This window comes from Myotis yumanensis, unplaced genomic scaffold (assembly GCF_028538775.1).
Source record: "Myotis yumanensis isolate MYYU_CA2020_CCGP unplaced genomic scaffold, mMyoYum1.0.hap1 SCAF_10, whole genome shotgun sequence".
Classification (NCBI taxonomy): domain Eukaryota; kingdom Metazoa; phylum Chordata; class Mammalia; order Chiroptera; family Vespertilionidae; genus Myotis; species Myotis yumanensis.
The window spans coordinates 13,379,341-13,405,096 of NW_027223761.1; the positions used below are offsets into that span (position 1 = coordinate 13,379,341).

General features: G+C 40.9%; 1 protein-coding gene across 5 annotated transcripts in view; it reads right to left on the minus strand.

The window, feature by feature from the left end:
• Positions 1-22,385, minus strand: part of LRRC4C (leucine rich repeat containing 4C) — a 983,070-nt gene extending 960,685 nt beyond the window's left edge. For 3 of the 5 annotated variants that reach the window (XM_070427820.1, XM_070427823.1, XM_070427818.1), the window contains exon 1: positions 21,533-22,384. The gene's annotated coding sequence lies outside the window, so the exon portion shown is untranslated. Of the gene's footprint in view, positions 1-21,532 lie in introns of all 5 variants that reach the window. The other 2 variants (XM_070427819.1, XM_070427824.1) reach the window with 2 other exon arrangements.
• Positions 22,386-25,756: the final 3,371 nt, after the last annotated feature.

Consider the following 25,756-nt stretch of genomic DNA (forward strand, 5'->3'; position numbering starts at 1 on the left):
TGTCTTTACCTGGTTTTGGTATTAGGGTGATGCTGGCTTCATAGAATGAGCTTGGAAGCGTTCCTTCCTCTTGAATTTTTTGTAGTAGTCTGAGGAGGGTAGGTTTTAGTTCTTCCTTGAATGTTTGGTAGAACTCCCCTGTGAAGCCGTCTGGCCCTGGGCTTTTGTTTGCTGGAAGCTTTCTGATGACTGCTTCAATTTCTTCCATAGTTATTGGCCTATTGAGGTTTTTAGATTCTTCCTGATTGAGTTTTGGAATGTTGTATTTTTCTAGGAATTTGTCCATTTCCTCCAGGTTGTCCAGTTTGTTGGAGTAGAGTTGCTCGTAGTATTGTTTAACAATCATTTGTATTTCTGTGGGGTCTGTTGTTATTTCGCCTCTATCATTTCTGATTTGGTTTATTTGGGACCTCTCTCTTTGCTTCTTGGTGAGCCTGGCTAGGGGTTTGTCAATCTTGTTTATCCTTTCAAAGAACCAGCTCTTGGTTTCATTGATTTTCTGTATTGTTTTTTTGGTCTCTATTTCATTGATTTCTGCTCTAATCTTTATTATCTCCTTCCTTCTGCTCACTCTGGGGTTTTCTTGTTGCTCTCTTTCTAATTCTTTGAGTTGTAGAGTTAGATGATTGACTACCATTTTTTCTTGTTTTTTGAGATAGGCCTGTAGAGCTATAAACTTCCCTCTCAGGACTGCTTTCATTGTGTCCCAGAGGTTTTGGATTGTTGTGTTTTCATTGTCATTAGTGTCCAGGATGTTTTTAATTTCTTCTTTGATGTCATCGGTAACCCAATCAATATTTAATAACATGCTATTCAGCTTCCAAGTGTTTGAGTATTTTGGGTTGTTTTTATTGTAGTTTATTTCTAACATTATGCCATCGTGGTCTGTGAAGAAGCTTTTTATGATTTCAATCTTCTTGAATTTGTGGAGACTTTGCTTGTGACCCAATATGTGGTCTATTTTTGAATATGTCCCATGAGCACCTGAGAGGAATGTATATTCCGCAGCTGTGGGGTGAAGTGTTCTGAAGATGTCAATTAAGTCCATCTGATCTAGTGAGTCATTTAGGATTGCTGTTTCTTTGCTGAGTTTTTGTCTAGCGGATTTATCCAGTGATGTCAGTGGTGTATTAAAGTCCCCTACTATGATTGTATTGTTGTCGATCTCTCCCCTGATATCTTCCAGAAGTTTTCTTATGTATGTGGGTGCTCCTGCATTGGGTGCATATATGTTTACCAGGGTTATATCTTCTTGTTGTATTGATCCCTTTAGTATTATGAAGTGGCCTTCCTTATCTCTGGTTATGGCCTTCACTTTGAGATGTACTTTGTCAGATATAAGTATTGCTACCCCAGCTTTCTTTTCCTTTCCATTTGCGTGAAAGATATTTTTCCATCCCTTCACTTTCAGTCTGTGTGAGTCCCTTCTAATGAGGTGGGTCTCTTGTAGACAGCAGATGTATGGGTCATGTTTTTTTATCCATTCAGCCACTCGATGTCTTTTGGTTGGAGCATTTAGTCCATTTACATTTAAAGTTATTATTGAAAGGTATTTGTTTGTAGCCATTTCTTTTTGTGTGTGTGTGTGTGGCTGTTTTCTTTCTGAGCTTGATATTTCTTCTTTTTACACCAGTCCCTTTAGCATTTCTTGCATGGCTGGCTTGGTGGTGATAAACTCCCTTAGCCCTTTTTTGTCTGTGAAGCTTCTTATTTCCCCTTCAATTTTGAATGATAGCCTTGCTGGATAGAGTATTCTTGGATTCAGTCCTTTGCTTTGCATCACTTTGTAGATTTCCGTCCATTCTTTTCTGGCCTGATGTGTTTCTGTTGAGAAATCATTTGATAATCTAATGGGAGATCCCTTGTATGTTACTTTCCGTCTCTCTCTTGCAGCCTGTAAGATTCTCTCTTTATCCTGAACATTTGCCATGGTAATTATGATGTGTCTTGGTGTGGGTCTTTTCGGGTTCACCTTGTTTGGGACTCTCTGGGCTTGTGTGACTTTTTTCTTCCCCACCTCAGGGAAGTTTTCTGATATTATTTCTTCGAATAGGTTTTCTAATCCATGTTCATCTTTCTGTTGTTCTGGCACCCCTATTATTCGTATGTTGTTTCGTTTCATGTTGTCCCAAAGCTCCCTTAGGCTCTCCTCCTGTCTTTTAATTTTTTTCTCCATTTGCCGTACAGTTTGAGTGTGTTTTGCTTCCTTGTCTTCTAATTCACTAATTCGGTCCTCCGCTTCTCCCAGTCTACTGTTGATACTTTCAATGGAGTTTTTTATTGAAGCTATGTCACTCTTCATTTCTTCTTGGGACTTACTTAAGTTGTTGATTTTTTCATCTGTTTCTTCTAGCTTCTTGCATAAGTAGTTGAGTTTTTCATCTGTTTCTTCTTGCTTCTTGAACATGTGGTGCATGTACTCTAGGAACCTTATTCTGAATTCTTTTTCCGTCATGTTGCATATCTCTGTCTCACTTAGCTGCTTTTCTGGCGAGTCCTCCTTTTCTTTCCTTTGGGGGTTTCTTTGCCTACCCATGTTTGATCTCGCTGACATATGTAGATGTTGAGGTGTTCAGTGGCTGCTCCCTGGGTGGCAGGGGCTCCTTGGGTTGTGGTTGCTGCTCAGACGGTTGCGGTAGCAGCTGCTTTCCAGTTGGCAGCAGCTCCTCTGGTGGGTGTTGTTCACAGCTGTGTTGGCTCTTCTGGCTGGTGGGGGGAGGCTTCACGTACAGTTGCTGTTCCACAGACAGAGGGTGTGGTGATCAGGAGGCTGTGGTGATCAGGAGGCTGCGGTGATCAGGGGGCTGCTGTTGCTTGGATCTGCTGCGTTGATTTAAAGGCACAAAATACAACAGAGCAAGGCACAACGTACCAGGCCCTGAACACAAGTATATTCACAATATTAATAACTCCAAATAAAGGTGACCACCCGAATTAAGAGAATTAGGGGATAAGGGAGAAAGAAGAGAAGAAGATAAAAGAGAGAACAGAAAAGAAAAATAAGAAAAAAACAAACAAAAAAGGAGTGCAAAAATAGAATTGGGAAAAAAGAGGGGGGAAAAAAAGAGAGCGAAAAAAGAGAATGAAGTAGAAGTGGGGAAGAGACTCCCCGTATGAGGAGCAAACTCCAATAGAACTGCCACTAATCTCAACAAATTCCAGCAACAGATCCCTGGAGATGAATGCAAACTACAAACCACCAATAATATCCAGAGGGGTAAGGGAAAACAGAAGCACAAAAATAGCTGGGGTGGGGTGGGGGAGGGAAGGGAAAAACCAGCAGAAAAAAAAAAGAAAAAGAAAAAGAAAAAGAAAAACAACCTCACAACCAGTCCTAAAAAAGAAGAAAAAACACAAAACAAAACAAACAAACAAATTAAAAAAAAAAAAAAAAAAAAAGCCCAATATATTCAACAATCAAGAAAACAATAGAAAGATAAGAGAGAAAAAAAAATGGTTGGAAAGTGAAGAAGGATAAAGAATAGGTGTATAAGGATTTAGAGCAGTAGATTGGAAATAGGATATATAAGTAGGGTGGAATTAGACAGGGGGTAAAAAGAGGGAATTGGGAAAGTCTGGAGCAGGAATAGGGTAAGAGAAACAGGACACCAAAAGGGGAAAAGTAAGGAAGAGGGTTTTAGCAAAGAGGTGGAATTGAGATAGGGAAAATTAATGCTAAAGGAACGATGAAAATAGAATGGAGAACACTAATCCCAAAAGAAAATAAAGAGAAAATAAAATGGCACTTTAAAAAATGGTAAAATGGTAGGAGTAATAATACTGGTTAAAAATAAAAATGTGGTAATTGAAAGGGTAAAATCAGGTGATGGAAAAAGAAGAAAAAGAGAAAAAAAAATTGGTTTCTTAGTAAAAAGGTGAAAAAATTAAAAAGAAAAAGAAAAAGAAAAAATTTGCAGTAGTGATGGTCTTTCGGTTCTTCTACTCTTCAGCCTGGTTCGCCTTGGTCCTGCCAGGTATTTAGGAGAGTGTTGCCTGCATTACACTGTTCCTCCGTGTTGTAAATCACAGTCCTGATTTTAAAGCAGGCCGTATTTGTGATCCAGTCTGCCTTAATTTGTATTCCCCTAAGAGTCAGTTTGTGGCTCAACCTCTGGGTGGCAGTGTTTTTGGGTTGGCCTCTGAGGCTATACAGCTTCTCTATCCTTTTTTAATCCTTACCCTGCTCTGTGTTGTTGGTGGGACTGAAAATCCCTCTATAGGCCAGACCCTGGTAACTCCCAGGGACTAATCAGCTTGTTTTAGTCCTTTATCTCATACAGGGTGGAATCTGGGTGTGGCTGTGCTCCTTGCCTGGGGGGCTGGGGGGAGGAATTCCACCCTCTGGAGGAATGGCTGCCCCAGTCCTGGGCCCAGGGGGGTCTCAGCACTCAATTCGCTGCCACCTCCTCCGGCTCCCCTTCTTTCCTCAGCCTCTCCCCAGATTCCCCTCGTCTGCACCTTCACCCTCTCTTCAGCACAGGTGAGTGTCTGTATCCGAACTGTCCTATGAGCAGGGTTCAGTGAAAACAAAGAAACAGACAAACGCCGGCCGGCCGCGGAAACGCTCCTCTTACCAGCACTGCATGGTCTGGGAAACGCTCCTCTCTTATGGGCACTGCACGGTCTGATCAGTTCCTCAGGATGCCCCCTTTAGTCTCAGTTCTCCGCAATCACAAAATCCAAATCTCAAATCTCCTGGCGCCAGCAAACCCGCGGAACTCCTTACCCTGGTCAGGGTCTGTGTCTGTCCCAAGAGACGCGGCTGTCTGCCATGCGGTCTCCCTCCGACCCTCTGGGCTCAGGTCTGGCAAACTTTCCTGCCCAGATCCCTGGTTTTTAACCTTTCCAGGGGAGGTCTGCCCTTCCAGGCTGCAAGCCGTCTCACCAGCTGAGTAAATTTGCCAATTCGGGGTGGGTGTTATTAGTTTCAGCTGCTTACTCCGTTTGCTCCGGGACAAGACCTGGGACGCGTCTGCCTATATCGCCGCCATCTTGCTTCCTCAGTTTAACTTAATTTCTATCCCTTTCTTTTTAGATCAGGGAGAAAGCTACACCTCGGGACCAGCAGAAAAATAAGCTTTAACATGCAACCTTCCATTCACCCTATCTCTCCTTTTCACATGTTCCAAGAATATATTGCACAAAGAAAACACTGGATATCCCCCAAGAAATAACTCACGAAGTGTTAATGAGAAAATCTCTTTTCCCCAGAGCTTAGTCTCCTGACACTTCAATTCTGGATAAATTGAACGATAAAAGCAAATCAGGACTCATATCATCACACAAGGGACAGTCTAAGACAAGCTGGATGCCCCTCAATAGACAGCAAGTGGTTTTGGTATCCAGTAAACAGAATGCTATCTTTGCAAAAAGGAGCTCAAAGATATACATAGTACAGGAGAATTCCAACTACCAGTCGATTAAGGGAGTGACAAAGGGACAAAGGGAGAAAATGAAAAAGAGAAACAAAAGAAGATAGAGTAGAGGTCCAGGGGCTGGCATCATAGCTGTGGTTAGATTTGGATGCATGGTGTGGGGAAAAGATACTGGGAGTGAAAGTCACATGACCCATGCTTGAATTCTACCTACTAGCTGCATAATGTTGAAACTTTTGCTTAGTTTTTAACCTTTACTATTCCCTTCTATAAAATGAAAAAAAAATACCTTCCTCAAAGAGATACTGGGAGAATTAAATATTATCATGTATGAATAAAACATACAAATTATTATTTTTATGATATGGTTTGAAGAGGGTAATTTTCTTCTTTCTTCAAATAAAAACCTGAGCAGGAATAAATTCAGAGTGTGAGTATGAATGAGTACCTGTGTGTGGGCATGTGTAAAAACTCAATACCTTAGATACTTGGGGGAAATTCATTTCCTTTCTCTATTGAAGCCTTTCATATGAAAATCACATTATCTACACTGAGTTCAGTGTCCAGCACTCAGTAGGTTCTAAATATACTTTTTAAATAAACCAATACTTAAAAACAACATTAAAAAATGAAGCTGAATGAATGTCAAGCTGCCAATTAGCAAAGTCTAGAATTCTTCTATAAGCAAGTCTGCAATTCAGAGATCTATATGCACTGAAACAAGTTACTCTTTTTTAAGAAAACACAGAAAGACAAAAACTTTAGAAACTGACAAATCCATTCCTACTACAATTTAAAGTTTAAAAAAGATTAATCCTATATAATAAAAGGATAATATGCAAATTGACCCTACAGCAGAAAGACTGGGAATGACTGGTCACTATGACACACACTGACCACCAGGGGGCAGATGCTCAATGCAGGAGCTGCCCCCTGGTGGTCAGTGCGCTCCCACAAGGGGAGCTCTGCTCAGCCACAAGCCAGGCTGATGGCTGCCAGCACAGCAGTGATGGAGGGAGCCTCTCCCGCCTCCTCAGCAGGGCTAAGAATGTCTGACTGCAGCTTAGGCCTGCTCTTTGCTGGCAAGTGGAGATCCCCGAGGGCTCCTGGGCTGCAAGTGGGATGTCAGTCCCCCTGGGGAGCAGTCCTAAGCCAGCAGGTGGACATCCCCCGAGGGGTCCCAGATTGCAAGAGGGCACAGGCTGGACTGAGGGACCCCCCCAAATTTTTGTGCACCAGGCCTCTAGTCTATATATATAAAAGCCCAGAGACCGAATGGAACGACCAGAATGACCAATTGCTATGACATGCACTGACCACCAGGCGGCAGATGCTCAACTCAGGAGCTGCTCCCTGGTGGTCAGTGCGCTTCCACAGTGGGAGCACCACTTGGCTGACCGGGATGACAGCTGCTCCTGCAGCAGGAGCAGCCACTAGCAGGTCCAGGGTGAGGCCGAGTCTCTGTACCTATCAAATACTTGAGACAATCCAGACCCTGGCCTGACCCCACCAGCTGATGCAGGTCCTCTAAGGTGTGTTCTAGAAAGAGCGCAGGGAGCTGGCATAGGTGGATGGCAGGAGGGGACGTGACTGTGCACCCCCTGGGGAGGCTGTCCTTATGGCTGAGGATCCTGGAGCACAGCTTCCTTGAACATCCCCAATGGTGTCACCAACCTGGCATCACACATCAAGGACATTCACCGAGTGGCTTTGGGGTTCAAAGCTCTCTGCCAGGTTCTTCCAGGACACAGAACATGCCTTTACCCAAGACATTACCCCAGAATATCAGCTCAGACTAATTTTCTCATTCAGCAGCCACTCAGAGGGCAGGTCCACAGCTGTTCAACTGACCAGGATGAGTGGTGCTCCCACAGTGGGCCAATCCCCATAGGCTATGCCCCCCATCAGTGCACAAATCCATGCACAGGGCCTCTAGTGTTTGTATAATGGGTAACCCTGTTCCAGTTAACTATTGCTGTGCATAGAGACTTCAAGATTTATTTTCAATCTTTTCAATGGCAGTTTACATTATTATTTTGTATTAGTTTTAGATGTATGCATAATAGTCAGACATACATGTACTTTACAAAGTGTCCCCTCGCCCCGATATTTTCAGTGCCCACCTGGCCCCATATATAGTTATGACCACATTATTGACTATATTTCCTATGCTGTATTCTATATCCCCATGACTATTTTGTAACTACCAACCTGTACTCAATCCCTTCAGCTTTTTCACCCAGACTCCCAACTCCACTCCTTCTTGTATCTGACCATCCTCTGTATCAAATAGGCAGTTACTCTCTTCCTTTCACCTCTGTTCACTTATGCAGCTACCTTTAGTTAGCCGAATAGTCTCAAGGCGGACTTATTCACACTGCTTCTCAATGACATGCTATGGGGAGAATGGAGGAGGTGGTGGCTTGGCTTTTCTTGGTGTCACTTCCAGTAGGCGAGGTGGGCTTCCTTGCATGGTGCTCTCAGCGCTGCTCTTCAAGGAAGAAAAATGGAAGCTACAGGCTTCCTAAGACCCATCCTTATAGGTATGCCATGTCATTTCTCCTACATCCCATCAAAGCAAGTCCCAAAGCTACTCCAGATGCAAGGAAGCAGGCTCCACTTCCTCATGGGGACCACACAGCAAAAGAATGTACATACCAGGATACGTGCAATTGGTGGCCATATTTTTTTTTCTTTACCACGAAGAAATAAGAAAAAGTGGCCATTTTCCTTACTTCTTTGGATTATGTTAACAACTTCACCTATTGTAAAGCTATGTGCACGTGCATACATGCTCATGTGTGCATGTGGTGTGTGCCGTTAAAAATCTATCTTTACTCAACTAAGTATGCACCAAAAGACTGTCTTAAATTGCGTAAGTAAGGTCCTAGGTACAGGGTAAAGTGCAAAAGAATCCAGAAGAAAAAATAAATAAAACTAATGCAAAAATGACATCATGTTGAAGGTCTGATCAAAGCCCAGGAATGAAGAGGAGTTTAGAAATAGGAGGGAAAAAGAAGGCAGGCAATTATAGTTAGGCCATTAGTTTAACTATGTAGACAAATTATGGGCTTGGAAGTCATAATTTTAGCATAAAGTGTGCTATGAATGTGACCATGTGTTTGTAGACAATAAATTCCTTTAAAACAGGACCTGTTTTCACAAGTTTTAACTCTGACAATCATTAGATATACATATTATCATTTACAATTCATTTAAGCTTGCTAAGCCTTAGTTCCACCTTTGCAAATTAAACATAATAGCAGTATCACCTGCATTTGTTGATACTTAAAAATTAAACAAGATCTATGTGCATCCCTGTTGCTGGCATAGAATATTCTATAAATAGTAGAAATAAATAAAATATGTAACTAAGCAATTAGCTGGCTTCCAATTATAAATTCTACTAAATTTAATTTTGAAACAATTAAAATCCTGTAAAAAATTTGTCTATATTTAAGTATTCAAAATGTATTGTTTTCTGAGCTGTAAAACACTGAATTTTTAATATATTGAAGAGATTGGTACATAATTTGCCTTTTATTTTTGTCCTCAAAATAAGTTTGTTGAAAGAATTTGGGGGAAAAAAGGCCATGCCTCCTGAGAATATGTGATGAATGACTTCTAAAACACACACACAAAACTTAATAGATAAAAGTACTATAACTGACAAGATTCCAAGGTGAAAATACCTGTGTATGTGTTGAGAATAGTAAGACAACCCTCAAAGCATATAATACAATTTAAATATAGCACTGCAATCTACTATATAATGATGTTCCAACTGCCACATAAAATTTGGATTCAGTAGACACATAAAAGAGTTCTTTTGGAACCTCAGAACAATCAACTTCCATTCATAATTCCCCCTATAAGAAAGAGAAAGAGGGTGGTGAGGGTGGGGGAAGAAACTGAGCAATTCCTATATATAGATTCACATTGCACAGTATTTGCACATTTCATAATTATGTTAACAATGTCACCTATTGTAAAGCTATGTGCGTGTGCATAGACGCTCATGTGTGCATGTGGTGTGTGCTGTTAACATCTTTTAGGCTTGCTTGAAGTTTTGTCTTCCGTTTATACCAACTTTGCTTCCTTAGTATCTTCTCTAAATTATTCCTTCCCTAATTGGGCAAATGTGATAATCTGTTATGGGTCTCCAGCTCATTAGTGTAATTTAGTCAGGTTCTACTGTATTTCACCAGACACATCACCCAGGCTGCTGCCAGCAGCTGCTTTTGGAGCTCTATTTCATAAGCACCCACGATATTTCTGCTTTAAAGTTGAAAAATGATCGCCCCTTAATTAGTTATTTGTTATACTAAGCAACATAAATACATGTGGTATCATTCATAAATAATTTTAGGATAGAACATAGCAACTTAACATTTGCATAGAGTTTTAAAGTTTACAAAGCTTTTTTTTACATATGCAAACACAAAATCCCGCATATTCCCTGCGACAACAGGTAGTTTTAAAAATGACTTAGGAGGCATCATACTGTATTTTGAAACACAGGTATAATTTACCAAGAAACCTATTATGAGTCTTGGCCATTTATTTAACCTCTCTGAGCTTAAATGTTCCTATATTTAAAATTGTATAATATTTATCTCATAGTTCTTTTCAAGGGGGAGGATTAAATTTTTGATAATGAGTATGAAGTTCTAGACAACTAGTCAATGCTGAATAAATGCTAGTTGTTAACATGGTCCCAACTTGGCAGATAAGAACATTGTCCTTTTTTAAAGATGCTCACATCGGATGACAGAGAAATGAGATAGTTGTCCCATTTATAAGTAGGGTTTGCAGACTTGGAAGACTTGGAGTCATTCATGCAAAAGTAATGTCTGCTCCTCACTCTAGCTGGCGAGTTGAGTATTGCAACTCAGTGTTGCAAGGTCTGGGGGAATGGAAACAATGCCTATCATCTGAAGCCCTGACATGGCTTCAAATTGGGTAAATGTGCCAAACTGAGACTAGAACAAGGGGTGCAGATCTGAAAGCAATCAAACATGTGACCAAAAAAGAAGATGGGCCTGAGGTAGATGTTGGAAAACTTGGGTCTGGAGTTTGAGGGGACAGGTATATAATCCTGGAAAGCAAAAAAAAGGAAGTCTTAGCAATTTAGCAGATTAGATGATCATTTGAGGAGATGTCAGAAACTAGAGCTGTTGCCTGACCCTGACTTGTCATCTTCTGCGGCCTTCACTTGGTGAGAAGCCTAAGGGAAAAGATGACAGAAGCAGGGAAAGATGTCCTTATATTCTGGACCCTCAAGTCACTAAGCACCAGGGGAGGTGGTACGGGTGAGTACAACAAATATTGAGGAGGGCAGGTTCTTCTGGAACCGTACGCAGGCTCTGACAAGGAAAGGAAATGAGTTCTTTTTCTGTTTCCGAATCTCCTAGGTCTGTTCTCATCAGGGGAGAGAGTCAGGTGTTATTTAGACAGGCGGCTGACTCTGTACTGCCCCGGAGAGGCAGCGAGTAATGACCAGAGAATCAATCTGCGTGGCTTCCTCAGGATGGGCCAAAACCTTCTGTTGCTTTATCAAGTTGATGGCAGGGTCAGAATCAGAGCTGACCACCTTAAAACAATCTGCCTTCTCCTTCTCTTGGGTCCTTACCTTGGATCCAGTCCCTAAGCCAAGAAAAACAGCATCCTGCTAAGCCCCCTGGAAAATGCCTAGATTTATTGTTTGGAACGATCATCCCTCCCTCCGGCTAGAGAGAAAGAGAAATTGCCATCCACTCAGAGAAGAAAAGGTCTCTCTCGCATCTCTCAGAGCCGCAAACTGAATAAATGGGCTGAAGACTGTCAGCTCTTCACGGTGGTTTTAAGCGGCATTGCAGCCTGAGCTGGCAGATCGCAGACCGTGTCCCCTAGAACACACCGTTAGAGGCTGCGGCCATCTGCCTGTCCGACAGGCCATCTGTATGAAGCACTAGCTCCCCTTCCAGAAACTGAAGAGAGAAGGCCATCCTCAGAGCTTGGCCAGGATCAGAGAATGAGGACACGGATCAGGTAAGTCTTTGTGTCGATTCTTGTTCCCAAACTCTCTTGTTGGTGATCACTGGGAGAAAGGATCCCCGGAAAACAGTTTAAGGTAAAAAAATCTGACAGCAAGACTGAAAACAACTGTCACTCAAAAGAGCGTAAAAAATTGTAAAAGGCAATGAGAAAAAAAAGTAGAGAGCATGGTGTATGGCTTTACGGGATTGGGAGGATAAAGCTCAGAATGGGAGGAATCAGGTAACCTGGGCTCTGCAGCCAGTGCCTGTGGGCAGACACCACGTGCTTCGCTTCGTGCAATGCCTCATTACCTGGAGCAAAGCACAAGTTTTCTGCGGTTTCCTCATCGGCATCCTAAGGATTATCATACTTCCTTTTCACGACTGGGAAGTTCCCAGAAGACCGCCTGAAATGGCACAGTGTTAAATACATGCTAGCTTTTGTGTTAACTTTGTGAATTTTTTCAAGTCCTTCTACAGGGCCCACCTGTATCTTTATTCTTACCCACCAACTACTTGTGGATGCATATTCTGACTCTATTCACACTGATATGCAAACTCCTAATCTTTTCCATTTTCTCTTCAGAAATATTATTATTGCTTCACATTACACTTAGGACCAAAGCCAAGATTCTCTTTCTTGCTTAAAATTCCCCAACCACAATCTTCCCAGAGATAACTCCATTTTCTGAATCATCCCATCAAGTTTTAGTTCTGAACACTATGCTGCCTATTTCGCAGATCAACTTATCCTTTGCCAATATAACATCAGCAACAATATATTAATACAGGGCGTTCCCCAAAAATGTTTACACACTTTGAATAATTACTAATTCCAATGGGTAAAATCTGAAAAGAAAGAAACATCAAATTGTGTTATCATTTCTGGACACCCTGTATATTTGAGGGGAAAACAAATCACATTACTTACAACTTTCTGTTCCATATTATAACTGATGTAATAGTGAACATAATAGGTGTTCAGTAGACACATGTAGAATAAATAACACCATTAAAACGACCACAAAAGCAAAATAGTATATTGGTATTCACAAGAGGATTTGTTGAGAACTCTGATTTACTTATGCGAAAGCAATCTTGACCTAGATCTAGTCAAATGAGTTTTGGAGAAAACAAACCAACTAACCAAAACCATGTACCAGATAGGTAGATTCAAATTCCATTAGTGAAAACTTAGTCGGGGAATGCAGCAGTGTCTACTGTGCTGGGAGAGATAAAAATGAAACTTGAAGTGGCAAAGACACATCCAGTAGAATCACTGCAAAAGGCAAGACAGGTCAAGGAAGAGGAAAGACATAAAGGAGGTAGCATCAACCAGATAAACACAGGGAGAAGAACTCAGCCATCTATAAGCAGGACAGACTCAGGCTCCTGAAAGTATTTGCAGTCAGGAGACACTCAGAAAAAGTTTAAGACTGTTTGTATACTAGTATATACTCTTACTATCAGCACTGTAAAAAAAAAATAAAAAAAACAGATTAATAAAATGTTTACAGTTTAATGTAATTCAGGTATGTTAGTCTGTGAAAGATCCTGAGCAAAAATCACATAAAACAAAGATGAGTGAAGTGTTTTCCTTGTGTGTATCTATGCTCAGTGTGGAGTTTACTATCACTATATATAGTGAAGGTTTTCAACAGGAAACAGATTAGCAAATCCATCCACTGTTTGTATTACTAATTATTTGTTTTCAGGAAAGAGTTAGCCTTTGTTAAAGTGATCATTCAAAATGCTTGTGCTTCACAATTATTTTGACTCTTTTCCAAACATTTGTCTCAATTTGTATGGAAAACTTTTCTTTACTAAAACACTTGTTTCATACTGAGCATCTACTAGTTTCTAGGTATATATGGTCCCAGGTTTTTAATCCAATCATACTTTTCCGAAAATGTAGACTATGAATTACTGCGAGTTCACTTGGCCCTTGATTCTGTGACTTCTAACTTACAACATGAATATTAAAATCAAAAGGTCCTACATAAAGGATTTCAGTCTCCCACCTGTAATGGCTTACCATCAAGCATTTAAAATGCTGATATATACTAGAGGCCTGGTGCATGAAATTCATGCACTGGAGGGGGATCCCTTAGCCTGGCCTGCACGCTCTTGCAGTCAGGACTCCTCAGGGAATGTCTGCCTGCTGGCTTAGGCATGCTCCCCGTGGGCAGTTGGACATCCCTATCACAGTCCGGGACCCTTCGCTCCTTACTGCCCACCTGCTCACTGCTCCTTACTGCTCGTCTTGCTGTTCCTTAGCACAGCCTGTCCTGTCACCACTACTGCGCTCGCCAGCCATGAGCCCAACTTCTGGCTGAATGGCACTCTCCCTGTGGGAGTGCACTAATCACCAGGAGGCAGCTCCTGCATTGAGCGTCTGCCCCCTGGTGGTCAGTGCGCATCATAGCAACTGATAATTCTGGTTGTTCTGCTATAGGTCACTTAGGCATACACACACACACACACACACACACACACACACATATATATGAGACCCGATGCACAAAATTCATGCAAGGGTAGGCCCTCGAAGCCCTGACTTCATCTAGAAAGTTGTCTGGATGGTCGTTCCACTGTTTGGCCGTTCAGTCAATTTGCATATTATGCTTTTATTATTATAAATATATACAGCTAGAATACCAACAACTGAAATACCTGCATTATGTACAAAAGCTAGAGAAATTTTGCAGAAATAAGATAAAAGGTAATTTAAATTTTCTCTCTTTTTTGAGAATAAAGTCAAAGGAAGATTGTTACCTCTTCTCTATCAAGATTGCTTTCAAAATGTGACCCTTTTTCCTATTCACATCCAAGCAGTGGGCTTATTCCCAAAGTCACAGCATTTTAGGATGTGACTTTAGAAAATATTCCTTAGCTTATGAAATTCTCACTTGGTTCTCTTTGTTTCTCTAGTCTCCTTGAAGGCTCTGTACAAAATCACTCTTTTTCCATCAGCATGTTCCCCCACTGACATCAATATTACTGAAGGATAATTTTCCTCCTCTCTCTCATATTTTTTATGTCCAGAGTGACACAGATATTTGCTTTTTGTGTATTCATGTGAAGTGATAATTTGTATAACCTCTGGCAAACTGAGATTGCTATATTATCATAATTAATACTACTACTTATTATTATTACTAATTATTATAATTAAATAAATGTAATTATTATAATGACATACTTTTGAGCATCAAATGAGTTCCAATCTCTGTTTTAAGTCCTTTACAAGTATTCTTTTTTTCTTCATCTTTTTACAATAACCCTGCAAGTTAAGATTAGGTTATGTGGGTACCAAAGTAATCTGTAGAGAGTTACTTAACTAATTAGTAGATAAACATATTGAGAGAGACTACCCATAAAGTGCACACTACATATACTTCCCAATACTACTTACTATTTAATGTTACAGAAGAGACCTTTATGTCTTTACTTTATTCCAAGTCCTATAACTGTGGTACTTTTACACCATTGCCAATATTCCACATGATAGCAAATATTCCAATGATACAGATAACTGGCAAGTTTAAGTAGAGCTCTACCTCAAGCTATGGATGCTGCCAAAGAGCACAGAAATGTGGCATCGGTGATGTACAGTATCAGGAACCCCTGGATTCAGGGAGGTGACCCTTCAGAGATCCCTTAGCAACACTGAGACCATATTGTCCCACTGATAGACTGAGTCAGGTCAATAAAACAAGATTGCTCTATTTTCACTCAGAGAAGGCTGACCCTGGACTGTCTATATTCAAAAATTTATGTGAAGAAACATAGGTTTGCAACCAAAAAATATTTAAATTAAATAACCATAGTATAGAAGAATATACATGAGCTCTAAAGTGAGTCAGAATTTTAGGCAAAAAAAAAAAAAAAAAATGAATCACTTTTTGCCTCATCTGTAATATGAGAATAATGATACCATCTTACAGTTTTTTAGAAGTTTAAATAATGTAATCTACCTACTACCAAGCCTGGTACAGAAAACATATCTGTTGACTATATGAAATAATTATAATTTATAATACTGCCTTGATATGTGCTGGCAGTAATCTGAGTATTTTACATTGGAAATGTCCTTAGTTCAATGCAGTGCTCTAACCATAAATCCTGATACTTGAGGCTGTAGAATAGGCCAGTGAACTTGTGTTTATTATTTTGAGCAACTGACATTCCTCTTCCCTTTCTTACTCTACTAAATGTGTATTTTAAGAAACGGGGCCTTTAAATGCAGAGAACATGGAGAGTGTCTTCTTTCCCAGCAAGCCATAAAATAGACTTCATCCACTGGTTATAAGGAGAGAAGGAACCCACAACCTGAAGAAAAACCCCTACTTCCTTCCTACACAGGGAAAGGCTGACTCCGCAGAACAGAAATACCTGGGTCAAGTGGTACCAGCCATGCAGAGCTAGCAAAGCAGAACTGAACTCGTCACTGACAGCTCAGCTCAGCTACATTAATAGGAACAAGGATTTTTACATCTTTTGCATCTTGAACTAAATGAAGGTCAGATTCAATGGCACAGCCCTACCTAGGTCAGACTCTCGCAGAGAAATCTTAATTCTGTTGAACAATCAGGTCCACATTCCAAGGGGCAGCCTTAAAGACTGCAGCATGCCCCATCCAAATGCAGAAAAAGTATAGCAGAGAGAGTCCTTCTGGATCCCCCATAACAATGATCACAGTGCTTGTACCTAGTAGGTGTTTAATAAATGTGCATCCTTTCTTTGAGAACAAAATGAGTTGTTAGATAAAGAGCAATGTTAACACCACCCGCTGACATCTGAATTGTGTTTCTGCAATCGCATACTAGTATGGATGGTTGCACCTGATTCTCGCTACTTACATTCAGTATCATTGTGGAAGTTGTGAACGTTAATTGAAGTGACATCTGGAAAGGGCACTTGGTTGCTCTGAGAAAAGACCTGGTGAAACCATAGGACATGAAATGAGCTCCTTTACAGAAGTATCGCTTTCTCTCGCTCCAGTTTTAATTAGCTCTCAGATTACATTGGCGGCATTTGCCCACCTTATGTATGCAAAAATTACATAAGAACATTGACTGGATTAGAGTGGTCTTCCTAATTCTTAAACTGGGTGAAGAAGAAAGAACGAATATATGTGAACTGTGTGGAGTTCCAATTTTGTGTCAAGGGTTTTACAAAGTACTGTATATATTATCATTTCTTCATTCATAACAGAGGCCATCTGAATGACTGATTGTTTCTATCTTATAGAACAGATAAACAGTCTCTTAGAGGACAGGTATTTGAACCCAAGTCTGTCCAACTCCAAAGCTAGTGCTTGCCATATCACTTACTCTTGCCATCATGATTTACAACTCAGCCTTTTAATCCTGACCTACTGTCCCCAAAACTGTAAGTCAGAGTGACAATCATCTCGACCTTTTATAAATACCTATTGATACAACTTCAAGTTTCACTCAAATTCCAGACAACAGCTTCATTGTGAAAGAGAGTTTTCTAAAGCCTAAAAACTCTAAAAATGTATGTATTCCAACAGATAAGGGCTAGAGTGTCCAAGTCCTTCCTGAATACTCAATTCCAATGATTCAGGTCCTCACACATTTTCTATTTTTATGTGAATCTAAAATCATACCTCCTATAGACTTGTCAATTACTTGCACATGCAACCATGCTCATCTGCACACGCATTGCACCTGTGTGTATGCACCTGTACCTACACAAACACACACAAGTAACTATGAATATACCACAAAGCTTACTGAGAAGGGGTATAATCCTCAAAGGTGGGAAAGTGTTCAAATTATAACACTGTAAATTTTGATCACTCATCATGAAGAAAAGACCAGTTCTGCTTCATCAGTTTAATTTGAAATCATATTGGAGAAATCAATTTGTAGAGTCTTGAATCATATAGGAAGTCATCATTACCATAATACCTTAGATTTCCACAGAAATGTATACCTACAGTTCATTTTACTCTGTAATATTCATTATCATTCTCATGACAATACTATGGGTTAAGAATGCTATTTCCAAACTATATAGGGGGAAATCGGGGTTCTGACACTTTGAGTGACTTACTGATCTTTAAATAGCACTATCAATGCTTCTGACCCTCAACCCAGGGATTTTCTTCTTGGGATTCTAACCCCAGCCTTTGCTCTCCTCCCACTTAACTGTGACTACTGAGTGGTCCCAAAAAGGCAATACATATAATTGAGTGAATTGATTTAGTCAATTGCCAAGTCCCTGTCCTAGTTGCACTTCAATTAATTTATCTTTTATTTTGTAATTTATTAAAAATATATTGTTATTGATTTCAGAGAGGGAGGGAGAGGGAGGGAAAGATAGAAACATCAATGATGAGAGAGAATCATTGATCAGCTGCCTCCTGCACACCCCACACTGATATCAAGCCTGCAACCCGAGCCTGTGCCCTGACTATGAATCCAACCTTGACCTCCTGGTCAACGTTCAAACCAATGAGCCACACTGGTGGGGCTAGCTTTTCTTTTGTAATTTATTGGAGCACTCTGAAGTGTTGTTTTTAAGTAATAAGAACACTGCCCTAGCTGGTTTGGCTCGGTGGATAGAGCGTCGGCTTGCGGACTGAAGAGTCCCGGGTTCGATTCCGGTCAAGGGCACATGCCCAGGTTGCGAGCTCTATCCCCAGTGGGGGGCATGCAGGAGGCAGCCCATCGATGATTCTCTCTCATCATCGATGTTTCCAGCTCTCTCTCCCTCTTTCTTCCTCTGTGAAATCAATAAAAATATAAAAAAAGTAATAAGAACAACAGCAAGAATACACAGAGAGTATATCTGTCCCCAAAATGTAAGTCAGTATATCTCCCTATTCCAAGAGTCTGCATTTTCTGCTGTAGGGTGATGCTCTAGCCTTTTAGCATTGGCCCCTGATGTCAGTATCAGTTCCTGGAGCTAGCACACAGCTTCAGGCAGTTGTAATGACTCAGCAATCAAAGCTTCAAGTTCAGTCCACCTGGTCCTCACCCACCCCCAGAGCCAGAGCTCCAAGAGCTCCCTTTTGCTCAACTTACTGTGGGATCTTTCTGGCTCCCTTTAAGGTTCTCAGTAGCTGGCTCTCCAGCTGTCAGCTCTGTTTGTTACATAAGCAGAGATCTTCATGTGTTAAGTGCTCTGGGTCTTAGAAACATAGAAACATGCTGGAGAATGTTGGGCCTGGTTGGCTCACTTGAGCAAAGACCCACAGAAACACTAGCCAACTAACCGGCACTAAACAGTGAAGGAATTGGAATTTCCTTTATTCTCCTCCTCCAAAAATTCAAGACAACCCTTTACCAATTCATTCTTTCAAAAAGACAGCCCTGCACTTATTTCTTTTAGGAACTTCTGCCTCTTCTTTGGTAACTATGACACTGTACCTCTACTGAAATGGAAAGCTACTTCCCTCCCTTCACCTTTCTTTTCTGAACTCACTAAGCAGGAAAACCAGCCCTATTAAACTCCAAAACACTCTCTATCACAAAACAAAGCCCTGGATGTGGAGCCAGTTCTGATGGAGAGCTGTTTACCGCTGCTCTGACCTGGGCTGATAATAAAGATGCAGGGTTACGATCAACTCAAACACCATCAGGAATCCTTGAGATACCAGGGAGGCGCTTTGCACACTGCAGGAGCTGTAATCAGAAAATCCTGAGTTGGCTTGAACCCCATTTCTATTATTAGCCTAAAATGAGTGATAATGAAAGTGTTGCTCTTGCTAGTAGATTCACTCATTACAATTATTAAATCTCAAATGCACAAAAGCCAAGATGTTATCCTTATTATTTTTTGAAGATGGTGTTGAGAATAATCTATGCAATTAAACTTTACCAATCCCACAAATCTAAATATAGCCACACTGGGTGAGAATGTGAATAGGAGGAGGAACCGTCAAAATTAAATAGCCTTGATAAAAAGAGGTACTAATTTGCCAACTTCCAGAACAGCATTTTCAAAGGGTTTCTTTTTCTTCAGAACAATCCTAAGAAAATAGATGATGTCAAAAACTGGCCCCTATGCCTGGTACTGGCTATCAAAAGCTGAAGGTTAATGAAGAGCTGACCAACCTAAGGAATGCTGATCGTCCTGGCAGGATCTGGGAACCTCCGAAACCCAGACCTAACCCACTGGCATGTGGAGCATTGTGGCTCTGTACTCTCCTTAGAACAGTCAACTTTGGGTTTCTTATTTAAATATTACATTCACCTTCAGGTTTGAGGAATGCTCCAGGTTATTTTCTCCAGAAAGAAAATGAAATTTTATTTGGGGTTTCACCTCTGTTCAAGTCATTTAAAAATGAAAAAAAAAGTCTCTTACTTGACAGGTGAAATGTAACTGGAATCTATGAGTAGCAGATGAAAATATCCTGAGCAGCTGGAGTTGACAAGAAAGATATACCATGCATTATATGAACAGGAAGGAGTTTTTGCCTAGCATTTTTACCGAGGGCACTATGTGAGGTATAAGTTAAAGGATGGCGGGGGGGGGGGGGGGGGGGGGGAGGATGGGGGAGGTGGTGGACATCTTTTATCAGCTGCCCCCTTTACTTGTGTCCCTAACACCATCCTGCAAAAATGTAGATAGACAAGAAAGGGACAGCCCACAGTAATACCACAGCATAATCTCATCTTTAAGTTCTGTTTGTGTGTGTGTGTGTGTTTTCTTTTCAGTTCAGGAATTTTGGACAACTCTTTTTTGAAACAGGAAATAGTAATAATGTGTTAAGTATGATGTTTAACATCCTTCAACTTGGCTGAGCTCATAAAATGTTAACACATCAAATGCCTCTGACTAAATCTCTTCTGCTGTGATTTCTTCCACTTCTCCATCTCTACACAGACATCAGTACATGGAAACACCTCTGCATACGCTCCTCTGCCCGGTTAACTAACATTCCTGGCATCGCCTGCATGAATATGCTCACAGTAACCGTCCCGAGTTGGCTAACATCCCATGAAATATCACCATTCCTTTCAGGAGAAACCACCCGTATGCATTGGCAAAGAGTTCCCAAATGCCGTATGCATTGACAGAGGGAAGCTCTATTACTTCTAAAGCTCTAAAACGCTGGGGTCTCGGCATGTTAGAAAAATATATTTACGAGTGTTCTCACTTCTTGGGAGAAGCTAAGTGTATGCCAATGCAGAGATAAAAATACAGATACAGGAAGGCAGATGCTATCACCATACAATGGCCTTTTGCTTTAAATAACCTGAGGGTGCTAACGTAAAGTACTATTTACATTTAACTTTGAATGAAAGGGAAAGAAAAAACAAAGAAGCGAAAAATGCAACGCTAACCACCAGGAAACACTGGAGACTGAGTTAGGCGAGATGTTCCGCTGAAGTCCCCGGAATTCCTGATGCTGCCTGCTTGCCTTTGCAGCCAAGAAGAGACAAGTAAGAGCAATGTGGTCTCTGGGGACCAAGGAGGGCAAAGGGGGGCGTTTCAAAATGAGAGACCCAAGTCTTAATCAGGGGACGGACGCTGCCTTCGGAAAGGTTAATGAGATGCAGTAGCAAGAGAATCAGTGCAAAAAAGAGAGGTGCGAAATACTAAACAATTTCCACTTTGTACTCATTTGCTCCACTTAAGAGCTGTTGAAACAGCTTTTCTGTATTCCATGCATTCGCTACTCTCCGGAGCAGACTGAACTATGCAAGGGAAAAAAAAAAGTGCTATGGAAAAACAATTTACTAAGTTATCATAAAGGCCCAGCTTATTCCCCCAACCCCCACCCTCACACACTTTTGCCTCTAACTCAAAGCCTCTGCAGTAGCTTTCCTGATTTCCCCCCCCCCCCTCTGAAATTTAGAGCGTATGTCAAGGAGGGAGAAGGCTGGAATTAATTTTTTTCCAGATTTCATATATGCAGAATTCTAATGTTAGGTCAATAAGAGGTTTAAAAATGGAAGGATGGGGCGGGGGGGTTATAAAAATGGAAATATTCTCCTAGGCATGAAAACAGCCCCAAAATGCCACACACTGAGTTCTTCTGAGCATCGCATTCTCTGAACACGCGCTGATAGACTGAATATGGATTTCTGAAAACAAACAGGAAAGCCCAAAACATTGCAAGGAAGCAGGGACCAAGACCTAAGTGGTCCCGTGACTTACCTTCTTTCTGCACCCTCTGCACCCTCGGATTTCACCAAGGAAAATTTAAAATCCTCTAGCTCCTCTTGCACGCACTACTCTTTTCTTCTTCTTTTTTAAAGTCACAGAGGAGAAAAATAATCAGTGTTCAAAGGTTCCATTTATCTGATTATCCAGCAAAACGTGTCCAAGAGACTCCGCCAAAAAGTAAGCCAAAAACTCATCAAAGGCAAAAAGAAGAAGGGGGGGGGGGGTGGGGAGTGGAGAAGAAAGGGGGTGGTGAGCACTAGATGGCCGGGGGAGACTACAGACTGTCAGCCCAAGTGCCCAGAGAATATTTTCACGCGCTGAAATCTACTGTACGATCTACCTGCTTTAGTTGTCACACAAACACACGCACTCGCGGACACTCACACATTCTCTTCCACGCAAAAGCAGGCACCCCGCACTCACACACACACACACACACACACACACTCACACTCACACACACCAGTGCAATGAAAACTGCCAGGAGTAACCTCCAATAGCTGCTGTGCGCTGCAGATGGTTGGGCTCACTGTTACCTTCCCAGATCGATGTAGGATCAAAAGAGCATCCAAAAAATCAGGGGGGCCCCCCAGGACCAGGTAGATTCCGAATCCCTCTTCCCCCAGGCGGATGCATCAAGCCAGGAGCGGGTCAATCAGCAGAGGCGCCTGCTCGCGGGGTGCCCCGGGTGCTGGCAAGGTTATTAATCTTGATGTGCTGCATCCCCCACCCCCGGCGGTCGGCAGGCTGCGTGGAGATGACTGCCAGAGCCGTGTCTGTCCCCGTTCAGCTGCATGTCGCTCAGCCCTCTGACGCTGCGGAGGCGAGAATACTAATAAGGCGGTTAGCTACAGTTCCTTCAAGGCAGGCGGCATGCGGTACAGTAAGCGGGCACTTCCCGGCGCTCTGTGTGTGCCTGCGCGTCTGCAGGGAGGGCAGTGGATCCACCTCCGGCCAGAAGGCGACATGGCCTGTGTCCTGCCTGGGAGGACTCTATCACGGGGCTCATCACTGTCCTGCAAGGCATTGTCTGTGACAGTATTTTGTTTGGGATAAAAAAAAAAAAAAAAAAAAAAAGGAGAGGGGTGGGGGTTAATGGTTTAGAAGCCAAGGGCTGGCGTTTGAATGAGAGAGAAAAAAAAAATGTCCAGGGAGACAAATTAGTTTTATAAATAGGCTCCAAGGAGACCAAGGCAGATTTTTTTTTTTTTTTTTAACATGCGGCTGCCCTGGCTGTTCAAGGGAAATACAAAGCAATTTCAAAAACGAGCCTCAGCCTATAAATCTTGGCGCTGGCAACAAGTATCTGGATTTGAGTGATGGCTCTGTGGATAAATGGGTTCCTGGTAATATGAAAAGTTTGCTCAGGCATGCTGCTCCGTAGCCATGCCCCCGATGTGTGCAGGCATCTGGGCACAGTGCACTCATTTTAATGTGGATTTAGACTATCCCTTCCCAGTTTTACTCTAATGCAGTTTTTATCACCCAGCTATCAAACTGCAAAGCATGTCATTTAGGGGGATTGATTGGTAATTGTAAACACTAAGTATATGTAACACTTAGATGGAATGAGTTTGGAGTTTTCCAGAAATAAAGTATTATATCTCTTTTTAGTACCAAGCCATGAAAGAAAATATATGCACAATATGCTAAGTGTATAATTCTTCAGCCTCTGGAAAACTAAATGTTTCCTCTTCTATGATTTGGTCTCATATTACAATACCTCTTCTTTAGTCAAGGGTGCTCACTGAGTTCTTTAGGGTGAATTAAATTGGTATTATCTGAATAAATGAGTACTAGACAGTTAGAGAAGGCAGATAAGAATGAATTAAAGAGCAATGTAATATCAGGTATTGCCAGTAGATGTCAGAAAAGATGATACAGGTAAAAACACTACCAACTGCAAACATTTAACCTAATTTAGTAAACAGAGTTTAAAACAATTTATAACATCAAGCTGAACTACTGAGTTTTTATAAAATTAAAAGGTACAAATAATAACTTGGAGAACAACTTGCCTTTTATTTTTTCCCAAATCTCCTTTTAAAATCACTATTTTACTTAAATACAGTAGATTATCTGCTATGAATATTGGAAAGAAAAAGAAAATAAAAAAACTACACCACTGACTAACATTACATTTGCATCTAACATTATTTCTAGCATTTAAGATTTTTTTATTCTATGAAATATAGTATTTAAATATTTTCTCATAGGTAATAGGGCAACTACTAGGTCTTACTACAAAACAGATACTAGTAAGTGGGAGGAAGTAAATTAGGTGATTAAAATTCATACATGAAATCTTTGTTGAAGATTTCCATTTAAAGCAATAATTCTGTTTTATCTTGATTATATCTACATAATCAGTTTAAAGGCATCATTCATGTTTAGGAGCTGAACAGTATTACTAAACAGTGGCACACAGACAACACATACATGAATTCCATTTATGTTAATAAGTGAAAGGTTTTAAAACCCTAGCATATCATCTTAGCCTTTATTTATCTAAATGCAATTAATTATTACCCACCAAATTCCAGCCCTAATTGGCCCAAATGACAATAAAAGATACAGTCAGAAACTTGGGCATTATGGTTCAGAAGGACCTACCTTATATCATCTGCCTCATAGTTTTCGCAAATCTTTCTCTTTCCCCGCAACTTAAAAAAAAATTTACTTGCAATCAAGACATTAATACATACCTAACAGGATTATTGTGAGGACTGGAATGAATTGATATTTATTGCATGCTTAGTATATTTCCTAACACATAATAAGTAATCTATAAGTACTAATTACATATGTTTTATAAGTAGATTTGTTTTTCTTACTATGTTAGCTCAGTCTTTGTTGGCCACAAGGGGAATCATTTAATTCTTTGGACATCAAAAGATTTGATTTTATTTAAATTTCTTTTTATATAAATAGTTGTTTTGATCGTGTTTTTGTAAAACCATAGTTGAGTAATATTAGACCCCTCTTTAAAGTTTATTGTACATAGATACATTCATGCAATTACTTATGTGTTATAAGATTCACTAAAATAAGAAATATTTTTCAGGATTAATAATGTTATGAAATAGTTTTGACTCAGAATATTTAGAAAGAAAATCAGATGGCAGTTTAGTGCTTCCCCACTAAGACTTGCTTTGGCGCCAATAGTCCCACCAAACACTAAAATGGAGATGCTGAACAAGTCAAAATTTCATTTTTGGAATTTCTGGCATATAGCAATTCCACAGCAGATTATCATTGCAACTCAGATTATCCTTTAAAAAAGAGTGTCTGGATACTGACTTTCATTAAACAATTGTCATGTATTCAATAAATACTTTGCCGAGGAAAAAGAATACCAAGAATGTGACCACCTTTGTTTCAAAACCTAGGGAGTTACTCAACTAAAATTTGAAACTGGTCCCTGTAAACGGAGGACAAAGAGAGACCTAAGAAAAGCTGCCACTTCCAACTAGTGGGTGGCAGCTTTCCTAAGCCAGGGAATTTACTTACAAGGCTAGTTGGAAGGATCCCGCAAGACTAGTAGATATTCCAGCGAACCCGCCAGAATCTTAAATGTCTATGCAGAGATTTTAACTGTGTTCAGTCACTTATTCTGTACAGCTGATCTCAACAAACCTCAAGCTCCCAAGGCTATGTCTTTGATATGGCTCAGCTGTGTGCACTGAGGATGGGATTTACATCCCTGTTTCTCCCACAGGGAAGGGCAGGAGTTGCTAATTGACCAGGTTCATCTCAAGGTCAACTAGAGATCACGTTCCCTCCATGACCTCTCCCAACAACCACTGGAATAATATATAAATTCCTTCGGAATCTCTTAAATAAATAAGTTGGATAAAAAATGAGTGAGATATTCCCCTAGCCAGGTGTCTCAGTTGTTTAGAACACTGTCCCTACACCAAAAGGTTTCAGGCTCGATTCCCAGTCAGGGCACCTGCCCAGGTTGGGTTCCATTCCCTGCCAGGGCCGGCATATGAGAGGCAACCGATTGATGTTTCTCTTTTACACCTGTCTCCCCCTCTCCCTCCCTTCACCTCCCCCTCCCCTTCCCCCTCCTCCTCACCCTCTCTTTCTAAAACCAATTAAAAAACACACACACACACACACACACACAAATATCCTTGGGTGAAAAGTAAAAACAAATACATGAGTGAGATATAAAATTAAGCAGCTCATCGGTGTGCCCATTTTTCTTCA